The 5,904-nt window shown below is 36.3% G+C and overlaps 1 non-coding gene across 1 annotated transcript; it reads right to left on the bottom strand.

Annotated features, from left to right (window-relative positions):
- Positions 1-4,352: 4,352 nt before the first annotated feature.
- On the bottom strand, positions 4,353-4,425 carry Trnaw-cca. Its single transcript has one exon. It is a non-coding gene; the product is annotated as a tRNA-Trp (tRNA).
- Between the last annotated feature and the right edge of the window lie 1,479 nt (positions 4,426-5,904).

The raw sequence follows: 5,904 nt of genomic DNA, 5'->3' as shown, positions 1-5,904 counted from the left end.
CTTTTCCCAACTATGTTGGGGTCGGCTACCAGTCCAACCGGTTTCAGCTGAGTACCTGTGTTTTACAAGGAGCGACTGCCTATCTGACCTCCTCAACCCAGTTACCTGGGCAACACGACACCCCTTGGTTAGACTGGCTGTCAGACTTTTTCAAGCTTCTGACTACCTGTAACGACTGTCAAAGATGTAGGAATAACAGCCGGGACCCACAATTTAACGTGCCTTCCGATACACGGAGGAACTCGCTAGGACACAGATGGTCACCCATCTACGGACCAACCGCGTCAAGCATAGCTTAACCTGTGAGCGTTTCACTTATGCGGTTATAGCTTAGCCACGAGCTCCTCCGCGGGCGAAAAGCTAGTCTTTACCATAAAAACTGCTTTCAAGTTTAGTAAAGGAGGTTTGTGGCAAAAGTTTTACTCACCGCAATTTGATCACTTAATATTTGCGGGATACAAGACAATATGCGCTAATCTATAATATAATAAAATTGTAGAAAAGTGAAAACTGTACATTGAATATTTTTAAAAAAGAATAATTGCAGGGTGGTCTACGAACGATTCCGATGCCGAAAAAACATTCGTAGTGACACTCAACCCAAAGTTGCATGTAGTTCACATTGATCTCATCTATTATTATGCATAACAAAAAAATACTGAACGACCGTTAATTATTACCTTGGTTCATCTGTAACAACTAGCAACAAAAATATAAACTTTCAAACAAAAAAAAAGCCTTTCAAACAATGAAATAATGTTTTCTTAAATTTGCAACATTACATAGGCCAAAAGTATTTCGGATAAAAAAGCCCAGAAAACTTGCATAAAAACTGCATAATAGGTATGCAATGTGAAAGATCTAAAATACCAAAGCTATCAATGAATAGACATTATGTATCTATTGATAGAATAATGTCTACTGATAAATGGGATTTTTCGATATTTTAACGATTTGATCGGTCTACATCCACCATTATAGAGACCGCACACGTGGTCCTTCCAAAAATTCCTTTAACAATTTATTGTAATCTCGACTTATTTAAAATTTTCTTCTTTCGTAGCCTGGTAAAAACAGGGGAAGGAATGAGACTGAATGAGTTTCTGAGATCCCTAAGCCGACGAGGATTAGGAACATATTTTTGGAAATTTCCCCAATAAGGCTGATAATAGCGTGTAGCTATCAGCACTTACATCCGTCATACAATGTCTGGAAAATTCATTTTGGCTGTCGGTATCGACAGCGTAACCTCATAACCAACCTCATGTAGTCTTTATTTAAGTTCCATTTATGCAGTAGGGATGACGGTATTTTACTTCAATGATCGTCAGGTAGGTTAACGAATAAAATACGTAATTTTTCTTTGTAAATTGGTACAGTAAATAGAACTCATGCACATGAAGTCACTTTTATGTTCATATTTTTGCTTTGTCGTAACATCACAAATTACACATATCCTATACTTTAGATTTTTGTCATTGTCAATTTTGAAAAAAGGGGTGCCTGATATTTTTTTTATTATAACGCCATTTATTTATCAGCAATTTAAAGGCAAATCGTGATCAAAACACCAGGGGGGCAAGATAACACGTTTACCAACTTTTTATTTTGGCAATATTCCAAATGTTTGTGAGGAAGATCACTTTTAATATTAAGAGGACAATCAAACATAGAATGTTTCAGAAAACCGTTTATTTGGGCGCAATTTTGCAAAAGCTTATATCTTATGACACTATGTAAAATCCACAGTTACCGAGCCCGACTCTCACTTCACCATATCTATTCTTTATATCGTCAGAAAACATCATGTGTGAAAATAACAACTGTCTGGCTTTCACTGTTCCTGAGAAACAGCCAGATGACAGACAGACAAACGGACACCGGGGTCTCAGTAATATGGTTCTCGTTTACCTCCTTGGTTATAGCACAATAATAATTTTATGATATCCGTCTAGCAATTTCAGGTGTAGGCAGGCTCAAGAACAGACGTGCTCGAAAATCATAACCCACCCAATTGGAAAATGGAAAATTTCGAATGTAAAACATTTTTAGCAGAAGTGCTAAGACTGAGTTATACCTTCTGTTATTTTTTCCTACTTGAACCCCCACCCCCCCATTTTTAAACGGCTCGATTTGTCAAACATGTCTAAACGAACACACGCACATAATTCACGTTTAAATTAAAATAGTTCAATTCGATCGGAAGCTATGATGTCACAGACAGACAGGCAGGCAGATATGTCAAAGTTATAAACCCCTCTTTTTGGTATTAAATAAGAAAAAATCATTGAAACAGCTGTGAAATATTTGACACCAGGATAGTATCGTAAATGATGAAATGTGTTTAATTCAAACATTTGATAGTCTTTGGGCCGCTCAAGATTCATTATAATCACTACATAGTATAAAACAATACATAGTATAAAACAAAGTCGCTTTTTCTGTCATGTGTCATGTTGTATGTCCCTATGAACGCTTAAATCTTTAAAACTACGCAACGGACTTTGATGCGGTTTTCAACAATAGATAGAGCAATTCTTGAGGAAGGTTTTAGTGTATAATAAGTTTAGGTTTTGTGTAAACTGACAATATTACAACGATATTAGTTAAACATGTCGGAAAAAATTAAGCCATTCGAGAGCTTTCCTCGAGAACGCTGCCAAAACCTTTTGAGTTACAACAAAACTATGTATGGCGGGTTTGTACCTCTTTAATAAATCTACAAAAAAGTCCGCGGTGGTATATGTCTATCTTCCAAGGATAACCCACAATAACCATTTTTATGTGTTTTCTTAATACAGTAAAATTATGGGTTATTTACGAACCTATTTTTAACAATACAGTATTAATCCTTATCCAAATAAATAAGTTAGATGTATTATACTTATACATGTAATATAGAACAAAATTGCCTTTTACACTACACCAAAAAAGTGAATAGGTAATGAGTTATCGTAATATTAAAATCTCCGCGCGAGAAATTAAAAATCGATGAAACGTAGCGAAGATATCGTTGGCATCTATATACTAATATACTTATAGTAATATATAAAGCTGAAGAGTTTGTTTGTTTGAACGCGCTAATCTCAGGAACTACTGGTTCAAATTGAAAAAATATTTTTGTGTTGAATAGACCATTCATCGAGAGAGGTTTTAGGCTATATATCATCACGCTGCGACCAATAGGAGCGAAGAAAAAGTCATAACTTATATCTTCTAACCACGCAGACGAAGTCGCGGGCAACAGCTAGTAATATTATAAATGCGAAAGTAACTCTGTCTGTCTGTTACGCTTTCACATCTAAACCACTGCTGCACTGAACTGATTTTAATGAAATTTGGTACAGACATAGAGTTGTCCTTGAGGAAAGAACATAGGAGAGTTTTTATCCCGGACTTGTGAAGAGTTCTCTTGGAAACGCGGTATAACCGACATCGACGCGGGCGAAGCCGCGGGCGAAAAGCTAGTTTAGAAATAAAAAAAGTGTTTCATTTTCAATATTGCATAACATTTTTGAGATGATCGTTATTATTAAACTTCATAGTTTTTCACATCTTGAAAATCACGCAGACAAAGTCGCGGGCAACAGCTAGTATGATGAATAAAACACGTAACTTATAGATTTGACTGTTACCCAATAGATTCTAAAAATAGATATAACTTTAGGATTATTACTTGAATCTATTTATGATATCTAGACATTTTATTATCTCATTATAGACGGAATTCTAAAATCATTCATTTGATAAATAAATATTATTATCTAATATTAACTATCCCACCAAACGATGTTTTGCCATACAAAAGAGTTTTAGGCTATTAATAAGAAGGGGTCTGAAAATCGATGTTGTCCGATTCTCAGACCTACTCAATATGCACACAAAATTTTATAAGAGTCGGTCTAGCCGTTTCGGAGGAGTTCAATTCCGTACATCGTGACACGAGAATTTTATATAATAGATTTTAAATAGTGATACCAAAGTTGATACCAAATAACTTTAAATCGATTTCACCGAGCAACGCCACAGGGCACAGCTAGTATTATCTCATCGTCCAAAGTGCGAGTAAAAGGAAGCGATTTCGTACTCACCGTTTGTTCGGAACACTAAAATCAAGATTAAATCGAGATATGTAATCCATTTGTTTGTAATACATAAAGCAAATGATTCGAGGTCATTCCGCAACACTTTGCCATCTGAATATAAGGATAAAATGAAATCATTTCTGTACCTCAGAGGCATACAACATTATGTGTGAAAATCGGTAAGAAAAGTAGAATTAAGAACTATTTAATGAAAAAGAACCAGCAAAACTAATATTAAAAGTAACAAAAAGGAACTTTCTGCATTGGTGACCACGACAGGATTCGAACCTGCGACCGCCGATGCTGGGATCGGTCGCTCTGACCTCTGAGCTACGTGGCCGGTAAAACAATATTTAAATTTACCTTCTCATGAGCTTTGCCGCGCATCGCTACTTCAATTCCACGCCGTAGTCCGCTAGACATAGAGTACAATTTAGCAGTTCCCGATCATTATTTCAAATTTACTCTCTTATGGACTTCGCCGCGCAACTCACTCAGCGTCCCTCGTCCTAACCTTTTCCTAACTATGTTTGGGTCTGCTTACAGTCTAAGTGGATGCAGCAAAGTACTAGTGTTGTACAAGGAGTAACTGCCTGTCTTCTCATCCCAGTTACCTGGGCAACACGATACCCCTTAGTTAGACTGGTTCTCAGAATTAATCAAAATGCTTCAATTATTCCGATTAAATTAGTTGCGCAGTTCCAAAATGTACTCGAATGGGAAGAACGGGCAAGAAAAGCCATAAGTTACTCATTAAATAAATGCAGTATATATCTATACCTCAGAGGCATACAACATTATGTGACATTTCTTTTTCTAGATGGGACTTAATATCGTATACCAGTGTATAGAACTGGTTCTTGCGAGTGTAATTTGCAAAAAACATTTCTACATTTTATTAAATATGGAGTCACTATTGTTTACCTCTGAGGTACAGATTTATTCTGCAGATAGGATATATCATCACTTTTATATGTCTTTTTGAGAACGATAGAGTTGACATTTCCTATCTGACTACCCTGAGAAAAATAGGATGGAAAAGGCAAAGGCGGATACAACAACTAGTCAATATTAAATCCTTGTCTTTCTGGGCCCTAATTCTGCTATTTACAACGGCCGATGAATGAATGAATTTCGTATTCTCTTAAACATTGTTCTATACAATAATTGGAAATTCACTACGGGACGGTACACTCAAGGTCAATACAATTAACTTCCAATTATTGTATTGGCAAAATGCTTTAGAGAATAGGAATAATTTCAAAAATGAAATGCCATTCATTCATCGGCCATTGTAAAAAAGTAGAATCGGGGCCTTGGCAAGACGCATGTTCAATATCCCTTAGAATATCTACACAAAAGCAATAATCATTAAAAAAAAAACATATAATAATAATAATATAATATTCTACAACTTTCACACAACGCCATCTAGTCTCAAACTAAGCAGAGCTTGTATTATGAGTACTAGACAACTGATAAACATACTTATATATTTCTAAATACATACATAATAAAGATAAATCACACCCAGACACAAACCAATGATCGTGCTCGTCCTGGGTGGGAATCGAACCCACGACCTCCGATATAGCAGTCAGGGTCCCTAACTACAAGACCAACAGGTCCCTAAGTGAAACCTCAACCACGAACTCTCAACTAACCATTTCCAAATTCCATGGCAATCGATTCAGTAGTTTAGCGTGATAAAGTAGCAGACATCCATCAGGGGACTTTCACATCGCAATACTCGTATTAACACTAGACCTGTGTACGTAGCCCCGGGGGTCATATCGACCCACAATTACGATGCGTAAGG

Source organism: Trichoplusia ni (genome assembly GCF_003590095.1).
Source record: "Trichoplusia ni isolate ovarian cell line Hi5 chromosome 20 unlocalized genomic scaffold, tn1 tig00002109_group19, whole genome shotgun sequence".
NCBI lineage: Eukaryota > Metazoa > Arthropoda > Insecta > Lepidoptera > Noctuidae > Trichoplusia > Trichoplusia ni.
This window is presented reverse-complemented; position numbering and strand designations above follow the sequence as displayed.